Here is a 12485-nt window from a genome sequence, read left to right on the forward strand (position 1 = left end):
TGAAAATACCCAAATGTTATATCCTATAGATATCAGGCTCTAGATTGTTTATCTTGTAGATGGTTATTTGTTAGATAAAAGTTATTTATTTATAACTGAAGAGACCGCGCCTTATTAGTAGTATATTGTTAGGTACTTGTATTTTTCAGATACTTTTTATGAGGTATCTTGTATATCTCTGTTTGTGGGTGAGAAAAAAGAGACGTCATAGTGAAGGAGAAGTAAAAGACGACGATATTTATGAGAAGGAATTTCAGAGAGACATAGCAGGCTAGGATTACGCTGGTGAAGAAAGCACTCAAAGCCAATCTCAGAGAATAATAACAGCGTCCAGTGTTAAAGGTAAAGTATTTTAGTGTGTACTGTGGTAAATCTATGTTATATTTTATTAAATTTTACAGCAAACAAGAATATTAGGATGAGTTTTACCTGGCTTATGGGCGTGCCATCCACGGCTATCCATTCTACGTTAGGCGAGGGACTGCCGTGGCCGGCGCAGTCGATCCTTCCGCCTGTGGCTGCCCCAAATTCCACGTGATGAGCGGGTTCGATGATGAACACGGGGCCCTGCAAGTCGGAACCGCTGCTTCCCGATCCACTCCATCCTATAACTGCAAATAAAAATACAAGTGAGTTTTGTATTATTTCTGCAATGTAACTAAATATTGTATTAAAAAAAGTCATACCCATGATCCATGTTACAAAGAAAACAAGGTATGATATTGCGCAGGTTGGTCACTACGTCACAAGTGATAAACGGCACCATTGGTCGGCAAGCTCCGCGCGCCAATTTCAAATTGTCAAACAGATGACACATAATAAATGTGAAAATAATTTTTCAAATGTCAAGCTCGATGATTTGACATAACTTTTGGGGTTATGTCTTAATTCTTCCCTATTGGTAGACTTTTTTTATTAGTCGCAATTGAACAATATGGATATTTTTTTCTATGGCATATGACGTCACAGGTGATATGCGCAAACTGAACGAAATTGGGGCCGCTATCGATCATACCTTGTTTTCTTTGTACTATGAGTCATATCACTGTTATTTTTACTGACATTTGTCCGACAGTGTTATTTTGCCGAAAAAATGTGTAACTATTATATATAAACTATTGTCGTAACGTTATATTACGCTGCATTAGATACTCTATACTAAATAAAAAAAACGTTAAGGACTAACGATACAGTCGTGGTTTTAATAAACACATATAACGATAACCCAAATAACGATATTAAAGAAAACATCTGTAATACTCAAGCATACAAACAGAAAAAAAAATTGTAAGAAATACCCTAATACTTTGTATTGCCTCCCTTGGCTCCTATAACTGCGTGTAAACTTCCGTTCATACTGTCATTGTGACTGCATATATCATATTGCTTTATGTTTTCCCATTCTTCTTCAAGGACCAAGCGAAGTTCATTTAATGAAGCTGGTACCGCTTAACGGCCTCTAACCCTCCTACCAAGCATTTCCCAAACGTCGAACATGATGGACAGTTCATAGTAATATATAGTTCACAATAATCACCAAAACCACCTTGTCATATTGAAAAATTCTTCAAAAAGAAATGATAAATAAAAAAATTGCAAATTGTTGGTGGCAAATTCATTTCGCTCTTAAAAATTAACCAAGACATGATCCAAAAAACAAAAAGCTCAGGAGACATGGTTCTAACCTTAAAATATATACACACCGGAAAAATCTAGGGATATCATTTTATTAAAGTTAAAAATAAATGTTTTGAATAAACAACCACATATTTGTAGGCCGATTCTTTCTACTTCGATTGAAACGAAGTAGTCACACTAGTTATTTCTAAATTTGGGATATTTGCAAGTGTTTGTGCATTTTTTGTCAAATGTATAAAAAACACCTAGCATCAATTGTTCGAATTTAACCTGTACTGGCTATGTTTTTATGATAACTGGCCAGAATTCATTCAAATAACTCTGTTTAGTATTAAACGACATTATGGAGCGTAGACATCTTAACAGAGACGAAATGCTAAGGGCCATGGGTATGCTCGAAGCTGGAATGCGCCAAATCGACGTAGCTAGAGCATTAAATACAACGCAAAGTGTAATATCGCGATTAAGTGCACGCTACCGTGAAAATGGTGATGTTGCTGAAAGGCACACAGGGCGACATCGCATTACTACCCCTCAGCAAGATCATTTTTTACAATTAAATGCTCGACGCCGACCGACTCTTACAGCACCAGAGCTTAGTTTAATTCTCCAGGAAACACATAATGTAACCTTTAGTCTTGACACTGTTCGCAATTGATTAAGAGAGGTTAACTTAAGAAGCAGACGCCTCTGGAGAGCTCAACCCTTAACGAGAGGAAATCGAGAGGTACGATATTTGTGGGCTCAAAATCATGTTCAGTGGTCGAATGAACAATGGGCCAATGTTCTCTTCACAGATGAGTCACGCTTTGTAATTCATCCGGATTCGAGAAGGCTTAGGGTATGGAGAGAACCGGGAAATCTTATTCGTTGGATCATGTTCAGGAAGTGCACCATTATCAAGGTGGAACAGTTATGGTCTGGGGAGGAGTCCAGTTAGGTCGAAAAACCGATCTCGTTTTTCTTGAAAGGTTTCTAACAGGAATCACATATCGTGATTTAATTCTTGAGCCTGTCGTGTTACCATATGCCAATGATTTTGGGAGAAACTTCATTCCCATGCATGACAATGCACGGCCTCATACAGCCAGAGTGGTAAGTGAGTTTATCAATGCTCATCAGTTAAACATCTTACCCTGGCCGGCACAATCTCCTGACCTCAACCCCATCGAGCACGTATGGGAGGCGGTCCAAAGAAGAATTTTGAGAATGGATATGCCTCGTGAAACTCGTAGGGATCTGGTTCGGGCCGTGAATGCAGCGTGGCAGGCGGTACCTCAAGAAGAGATCGACAACCTGATGAGGAGCATGGAGAGACGATGCAGGGCTGTAATGAACAGTAGAGGAGGCCGTACCCTTTATTAAGTAAAAATGTTTTTTTCTTTTTTTTTAATTCACAGTTTAGAATAAAAAAAAATGTGTGTATTTTTTTGAGTTCAATAAAAATCAAGGTAAATTTGAAAAATTCGGTAAATTTTGCATTTTTAGTTCCAATACGTCCTGTAAACTATTTGTTTATTTTAATTTTATTATATCAGAAATGCAAATAATAAAATTACTGACGATGGCTGGATAAAATTGCAATATCCTTAGACTTTTCCGGTGTGTGTATTTTAGGAAAATTTACATACGAAATGATTGCACAGGGTGTTTTAAAGTTAGAGTAAAAAAACAACCCCTCAATTAACCCTGTATAATATGCCAAATACTAAAGTATATAAAAAAACTAGGTTTACGAATTAAAGTTGATATAATTATATACAGTTTGCTAAAAAATTCATGAAAATAGGGCTAAAAGTAACAAAAATATAACACTTTAAAAAATTTGACCCAAAATTTCTCCGTTGCGTTTCTTTTTGCATCTGAGTGTATATTGTCATAATTCACAAAGATGTGATTCTCGATTCCTTAATTTCATTGAAACAGTATGCTTGCCGTAGACAACAAAATACTGACGCAAGAATTTCAAAGGCCGACAGGACAAACTCTAAATAAAATTTCCGAACTTTTCCTTTAGAGAATGTCAAAGTGAGAATGCTGGAAGGAACTTTCCAGGTCGACGTTCGTGGCTACGTGTTTCGGCAGGGTAACACGAAGTTTGCGCTTATCTAATATTATGTTGTGTGCAAGACGAAACTTGAATACCCTACCTTGATACCGCGGCGGCATAACATCGTATGTTTCCGTTAAAGTTGTTCGTCACATATTTGTCTCTATATTTAACCTTTTAGAAGATGTAAATCATGTTTAACGACGTATGTATGATACAATGTGTTTGTATCAAACTTAAAATATTTCGAAATTCCTAGACTTGTCGTCAAGACTTGACGAAGTCCCTGGTTGCGGAGATCGACGCTAAAGTTGAAGGTTTGGTACAAATATCTTTAGATCATAAGTAATTATATTTGTTGTTTCTGGTTGCCCTTTTGCGAGCTAAGATATTCGTCCATGCACGGCCAAGAAATATTAGTAGACTCAACAAGGCCCTTATTCCCACAAACCACAAACATCGGCACGAAGGAACAGTAAACGATTTTATTTAGATTACTTTTAAACTGAAATTATTTACAGCATAAATAGATTCCATTAAATTCAAACACATGTTATGTAGTTTATACACATTTTAATATTTCTTTGTTAGATCAAATAAATAAAGAATGCTTTAGAACAGAATCACAACAGCAAAAATGAAATATATTCTTTAGTTAACAATAGTTAAATAATGAGAAAACATTTACTTTACCTTTAAAAACACTTTGTCGCAAAACTCATGAACCAAAATAACATCAATGCGTCTCGAATGGTAGTCTGAAAGCTATATCTCTCAAATTGAACAAAAAATAAATTTGTGCAATAGGGAGGTTGGCAACCCTTTCGAACATGAGAGCATTAAAAACTAGTCTGTAGAATTAAAGTGTGTCTTCACCTTTATACACACCTTCCTGTGAAACTTTTTAAGTTTTTTTTCCAATACCTCTACTCTACAGATTAAACATGAAAAGTAAAGACGTTTAATATACAGTTCAGAAAGTTTTCTAATTATAATTTCGAATGTTGTTTCGACAATCGTTAAAACGGGAAGCTGAGACTGAACTATTAGAGCTGCAAAATAAAAGTTTCCTAACAAGCGTTATTGGAATTATTATGGCGCAACCTCAATAAAAAAATAAAAAATGGCAAAAACGGAATTAATTCAGTCAAACTTTTAAAATTCGACTTACGTATACAGGAACTAAGAAAATATACAGGAACTAAGAAAACTAGGACAAATCTCCGTGTCTTCTTCTTCTTCTTTTAGAAGGCGTATCGCCTGTTTAGTTCCGGTTTCCTCCTCGTCTAAGCAACTCTTGCGAGGTTGACTGCCAACTGTCTTGCCAACGTTTAGGTGGTCGTCCAGTAGGTCTTCTGCCATGGGGTACGTTATTGCGAATTATTATGGCCATTCTGTCGGGGCCCATTCTATTGACATGCTGGTTCCATTCTCTTCTTCTCTGCCTTATCCATCTGACAACGTCGTTTTTTGGCACTTTTCTCTTATGTCTACATTTCTCTGTCTGTCCCTCAATGTGTATCCAGTTATCATTCTTAAGGTCTTCATTTCAGTAGTTCGTAGGATTCTCTTTGTTACTGATGTTTCAGCTCTGGTTTCCGCACCATATGTCATCACTGGTCGTATGCAGGTTTTGTATATTCTTGACTTACATTCTGTACTCAAATGTTTGTTTTTCCATATGGGATATTTAAGATGTCCTGATATTGCGGCAGCTTTATTGGCTTGTTTCCTTACTTCTTCTTCCAGGAATCCTGAGCTTGTAATTTTGCATCCGAGGTATTCGAATGACATTATCTGATCAATAGTTTTGTATTTTATTACCAATTTGCACCGTAGAGGCTCCTTTGTAATGGTCATGCATTTGGTCTTATTTGTGGAAATTTGCATGTTAAGTTTTTCTGCCTGTCTGTTAAAAGCTTGTAGTATTCTTTGGAGGTCGTCCTCTGACTCTGCAATAAGTACTGCGTCATCGGCATAGCATAATATGTTTACTTTATGCATTCCCATTCGATATCCTAATCCAGTATTCTTGACGGTTTTTATAACTTGATCCATGATTGTGTTGAATAACAGAGGGCTGAGGCTGTCGCCTTGGCGAATACCAGTTGTAGTTCGAAGATGCTGCGTTAAGGTAAAGTTTGTTCTTATTTGGGTTGTTGTATTTGTGTTTAAGTCCTTGATAAGTTCTGTGAGTTCTTTCGAGACATTACTGCTTTCCAAGATGGTGATGATGTCTTTTAGTTGGACTCTATCAAAGGCCTTTGTTAAATCTATAAAACATAGATTAAAATGTAGTAAATCTCCGTATAGCGTCTTTATTTCATAAAAAAACTAGCATAGTGATGGGAAAACCGCATCTTTATACTCTACCCATAATCGAGAAACTTCATAAAGCACACAAAAATTGGACACTCTGTATATCCCTCTCTGGCGTAATATTCACACCGAAACACCAACGGCTACTCAGATTAATTAATTCTCTAATGCTCTCTCCGAAACTCAACAACCGCAAAATAAATATTTTCTCATACAGTATTACATCTCAACATCAATCTTATTAGAGAAACAAACAGAGTTACCTGCAAAATGCGTGCTGTTGGTTACTGCGAGCTCACGTGAGATTCATAATGGATAACAAACTGTATAACAGATTCAGACGTCATCAAAGCATTAATTAACTCGTCCATTTACTGGAACCCCATATCTCGATCACTTCTAGCAACAATGACTTGGATAGCTGCGAGCTTATACGCAATTTCACGATATTGAATAATATAGAGCGGGAGAACAGGTAGGTAGGTGTGTATACAGGGTGCTACAAATTCGAGGTGCGAGCATTGCTATCACGCAAACCTAACAGATACGAAGATGGTATAATTGGGGCAAAGTTCGCCAACATACTCTCAAAAAGACTTCAAGGATTACTTAGTTTTTTGAGAAAAAACAATTTTTTTGAAAATCAGTTTTATTTTTTCCTGTTGTTACTTTTTAGAAAATCAAAAAACGAATTACACATTCTCATAGCCATCTTATCAGGGCTATCTAGTAGTATTTTTAGATTTTCAAATTAGCTGATAATTTGTGAGATACATAGGCAAACTTATTTTTTTAAAATAAGGAGCTGCATTTTTTATTTAAGTTTTTGAAAGAATTCAGTCTCCTGAGTAGAACGATATGCCACACTTTATACAGGGTGTTTCAAAACAAATGCGAAAAACTTTAGGGGGTGATTCCTTGTTCAAAATAAAGGGTAGTTTGCTTTATAAACGTTGGGTCAAAAGTCAACCATTAGGGAGATATCGCGGTACAAAGATGGCGGAAAAATAATGTTTTTATTTTTTATTTTGAAAACGAAAAGAGATAGACTAATGAAATTTTATGGAAGCATTACTGTTATGAAAACACACTTTCAGGTAATTTTGTTACTTTTTTAAAATGAGTGGAAGGGGTTGAAATAAACTACCCCTATCATTCTTGTTAACGAAATTTAAAGAAAAATTTTATCAAACACATACAAATGCTTTAATTTGGATAGTTTAGTTTGTTTAGAAACTTTTTACCTCTTGTGTTTTTTGATAAAACTCACCGATTGGAAATTAAAAAATAAAATGTAAAGCATTACATGTGAGGACAAAAAACATTTTTAGATTAAGAATCTAGTGATAATAACGATAATAATAATCATCTAGATAATAACGTATTGCAGTAGAGGAATGTCAAATAAAATAATATTAGGAACATCCTAAAAAGTAACAGCGGCCGACTAGATTTTTTCCTAAAAAAATTACAGCAGCCCACTAGATTCTTTATCAGAAAATGTTTTTTTGTCCTGACATGTAATGCTTTACATTTTATTTTTTAATTTCAAACCGGAGAGTTTTATCTAGCAAACGAAAAAGGCCTACGTTCTCAAAATACTAAAGAATTAAAACCCATTTTATCAGAGCCAACCATTACTTCACACTTTCGAGTATCTCAACTATAGATTATTCAATATCGTAGCATATACGTCAACAGTCATTACCATCTAAGGCATTGTTACCAGCAATGACCGAGAGATGCGGCTTCGGCAAATGGCCGAGTTAATTAATGCTTTGATGACGTCTGAATCTGCTAGACGGCGGTTTGTAATCCATTATGAATCTTACGCGAGCTCGCAGTAATGAACACACGTCTTGCAGGTAATTCTGTTTATTTCTGTAATAAGATTGATGATGAGGGATATAATGCGGTATAAAGGTAAATAATTACTATTTATTTTACGATTATTGGGTTCTGGATACGGCATTACGAATCTAATTGGTTTTTGTAAGTTATGTGTCCCATAGATAAATGAAACAAGTTTAGATTGGAAAGTGCCCATAAGGACAATGTAAATATACTCTGTTTTTTTTCTCAGGTAAGATTTCTACGTGTATGTTCGAGACGATGACAGAAGAAAAGCAGATGACGTCCCATACCAATCTATTTATTTTACTAAAAAAAGTTTCTAATAATTTTTAAGTTAACTATGGATGGGTTTAAATATAAATCCGTCATGCGTCGTCTCTTGTTGTTTTTAACCAGTTTTATTGGTTTATTTTAAAAATGACAGATCGTATTTCAATTTTATTGGTTTGACGGAACGATGAACGACAAACGGACGCTGATGCGTATGAACTTGCCTTTAGATTTTTGACGCTTGTCAAAGTCTTGCCAAATTATAGGTTATAATTTTGTGTCAACTTTTGTCAAATACCCTGCGTTTTGGAAGATGATGCATTTTGATTCGTGTTATTACGTGTCTTTTGTGTCTTTTGAAGTCAAGTGGAGAAAAAATCGAGTGAAATTTAACTGTAAACCCAGAGCACAGTTTATGGTTAATACTCGCTGCCCAGGCAGAAAGTCTTATAGATACACCAATAAAGTTACCATCAATAAAGTTCGTATACCATCTCGTTGTAGATAAGTGCATCTCGAATATGATAGAAGAACCATACTAAACACATACTAAAAACTGGAGTAGCTATAAAATATCGACATCCACACGATAGGTAAATAATAGAATGGAATTTAGTACTGCAGAAAAATAATGCCAAAAGGTACTGTTTTAAGAAAATTAAGATTAAAGTTAATTAATTAACCTATAAGGTATAAAATTTGGTAAGTGTTATTATTAATAAAATAGTTTGTTTTATTTATGTTGTTTTATTTATTCCTGTGGAATATTACAAATTTATATTTGTACATAAGTTATATTAATAAATATAATCATAAATGCGGGAAGTTTCATAAAGCTTGAAAGTAAGAAATAGTTCTTTTTTATATTTTTTTGGTATGTGTTGTCTTCTGCTTGTTTGTTTTGTATTAACACATACCGTTTTTTATTAAATAAAATAACTTGATTACATTTTTTCAGTTTTATAAAGTTTCTTTCACAATATTTTGAAGTAATCACTTGTCAGTCAAATTTTAAATATATTAACTTCTTGCTATGCGTTCCAGTTGTACCAACTTATTTCTTTGTAAAATAAAATAAACTACTTTGAACTTAAAATGACAGACACATCTATCACTGCCAAGGATCTTCTCGTTGGACAGACTATACTATTTGGCGCTATTCTTGCAACGATCGCGACCCAAAGCTTTTGATAATTTCGAATCGGTTCGGTTTTTTCCGGAATTGTGTCGCCAAATACTTTTTATTCAAATTTATTATTATTTTCTTTTAATTTTATAAATAAAAGACAGTGTGTTGCATACAAAAAACTTAATTTTGTATAAAGACATGTATGAAATACCTATGAAACATTGGAAACCGACGTTATGCCACGATCCACGATGGTTTTTGCAGTTTACAGTTCACAGCACAGCTTTTTAAATTTTTAATGCCACTTTTTCACAATTATCACGGGTTTGAGGAAAAAAAAATTAAATTAAACTCACAAGATAGTAATAATTACTTTGAAAATGGACGCTTTAAACACTTTTCGGTATTTTTTCAATGCGGTTTAAATTTTAAAATATTTTATAATTTTTGAAGATTCTGACTTTGACAAGAGAAAATTATTTCTGTTTTTGTTTGCGGTTATTCTTAGCAACTGCTATAGCAGCGCCAGATCACGTACAACGGTCGCGATCCAAAAGAATTATATATTTTGACGGGCATTCCAATCTAAATTTATTTTCTTAATCTATGATGTGTCCGTTGACAATCTGTCAAAATTTAATGGAATGAAAAATTGATGAATGTGATGATTTATATTTTGATTCCAAAAAAACGCAGTAGTTGCATGTCCACGGAATATTGGAACACCCTGTATTTTAACGAATGTTTATTTTTCATATTTTTCTACATTTTTTGTTGTAAAAATGCTTTTATCGAGCAATATCAGCCAAAACGCGTGTAACAAACAAAAGCTAAATATTTATTACTATTAAAATTTTGTGTCAGCACCCATGTTTTATATATAATTGCACCAATTAATTCCGGTTTTGCCATTTTTTATTTGTTTATTGAGGTTGCACCATAATAATTCCAATAACGCTTGTTAGCAAACTTTTATTTTGCAGCTCTAATAGTTCAGCCGCAGCTTCCTGTTTTAACGATTGTCGAAACAACATTCGAAATTATAATTAGTAAACTTTCTGAACCGTATATTAAACGTCTTTACTTTTCCTGTTTAATCTGCAGAATAGAGGTACTGCGAAAAGAAAAACTTAAAAAGTTTCATCATATGATACCTTTGAATAAGAAGACTAAGGAAGGAGCATAATGCTATCCATGTATTCATGCATGGTGGGCGGAAAAGTCACCATAAAAGCTCTCTAGGGTGGGGATCCTTGACAGTTCTGTTTGACGATTCATTTGACACATTTGAATTTGATTTGAAATTTTGTGGATTTGTCAGTCTTTACGGAGCTTATTTTATGTTATTTATTATTTATTCTACTACTGATAGTTGTATAAAGGTAGTAAATCTAGATGGAAATTGTGGCAGAACTTAAATTAACAGTGACACTATCGCGATTTATCGAAAAAGACTCTAAAATAGTTGGTTGTGTAGCGTGCGGTAGATCTCGGCAAAAATTGAGTGAAATAATGGAACAACTTCTCGCTAGTAAGTGACTATATAATATACATACGTGTAGTAAACCGATCATTTATGAAATTCACTTAAATTAACTAAATTATATCTTTTTCTTGCATTTTAGCTTTTATTTATTACTTGTCAAAGATTAGATGTCAAAGAATTTAGATACGTTAATTTGACTTACCTGCTTCAGTAGCGTATCGGATGTTTGTGTTAATAAATACTTATTATAACTTATCTATTTTTATTAGAATTATATATTTTTTATAACAATTTTAATAACTACCAACATTTATTCACAACGTAAAATAAAACAACAAATTATTGAGTCTACCCTACGTCTACCCTACATCATAGTTTTACATTTTTTTAATAAAATTAGAACGACACTGATAAACCGGAATTTAAGTCGGCCATATTTGAGGCCCATCGCGGTGTACCTAAGATTTTTGATATGCTCCTTCCTTAGTCTTCTTATTCAAAGTATGATACTATAGGAATATTTAGTTATTAAAGTAATTATCATAAACACTGAAAACGCATTATATTAACTCTTTATATTTTTTATTACAGCTATACCTTGGAATGTAATGGTCAAAGAATGGCTATAGGAGCTGAACTAATTAGGGAAAGGAAGTAAAATCCTCCTACTCTGGGTACCAGCCCACCAAGGGATAGAAGGCAATGAAAAAGCAAACGATCTAGCTAGAAAAGGAGCGAAAACTCTACTAACTGGACCAGAACCGTTCTGCTTCCCAAGAAGAAATCAAATTAAACTCAACAGACCTGGAACAACTCAATAACCTGGAAGACTTCATGCGAGTAACCTGGAATGGGAATCATCCAGCGGTCTAAGGTACTAAAACAAATTTCTCAGGATACAACCGAGAAAAATCAAAGATTTTTCTTGATTAGTAAAGTACCAGTCTACTGGATCTGTGTGATCACAATATTGGAGTATGATCAATTTACTACAATACACAATTAAATAAACAGTAATATATTTTATAGATCGCTACCTATATACAAGTGACAGAGTCCACGTGGACTTGACGAGTATGTCACCGCAAGACAGACTCCGCCCACTCATTACATTGGCTAATAATAAATTACAACAATTATTAGGTAATCCAAAGGATAAAACACCTCCACTGGAAAGGTCGGGTATTTATGAAATTTCTTGTAAAGATTGTAATCAGAAATATGTTGGACAAACTAGAAGATCAATATTAACTAGATTTAAAGAACATTTAGCTCAGATAAGATATGGTAGACCGGATAAATCTTGCGTTGCCGAACATATTGTTGATAAAGAACATTGTATAGATCTTAATAATTTAAAATTAAACAAGTCTCAAATTACAGCCAATTAGATGCATATGAAAGAATCAAAATTAATAAATGTAAAGATAGTATGAACAGAGACAACGGTCCAATTCCTTCAAGTTCTTTGTTCCTACTACTCTAGTGGCGGAAATCTAACTGTTCTAAAGGCTCGGTGGGCTCTGACTCGGTTGGCTAAATCTTGCCACGCCCACTCGGTGCCCACTGAGCGAGTATATAAACGCTCAACTTGTAGATTGTAGTCTAGTTTATAATCATCTGCTGATGATGCTTACATGTTTAGCGGAACGCGCGTCTAGTGTAAAAGTAAAAGTATTTTGGTGTATTGTGGTGATTTAGTGTTTCATTTTGCTGACTTGCAAATTTCTAATTTTTCT

General features: G+C 34.2%; 1 long non-coding RNA gene across 1 annotated transcript; it reads left to right on the forward strand.

Moving 5' to 3' along the window:
- Positions 1 to 220: 220 nt before the first annotated feature.
- On the forward strand, positions 221 to 11893 carry LOC115877666. The gene is made up of 3 exons (XR_004049379.1): positions 221 to 342; positions 402 to 629; positions 11338 to 11893. It is a non-coding gene; the product is annotated as an uncharacterized LOC115877666 (long non-coding RNA).
- Positions 11894 to 12485: the final 592 nt, after the last annotated feature.

This window comes from Sitophilus oryzae, unplaced genomic scaffold (genome assembly GCF_002938485.1).
Source record: "Sitophilus oryzae breed Bouriz unplaced genomic scaffold, Soryzae_2.0 scaffold_1496_pilon_pilon, whole genome shotgun sequence".
NCBI lineage: Eukaryota > Metazoa > Arthropoda > Insecta > Coleoptera > Curculionidae > Sitophilus > Sitophilus oryzae.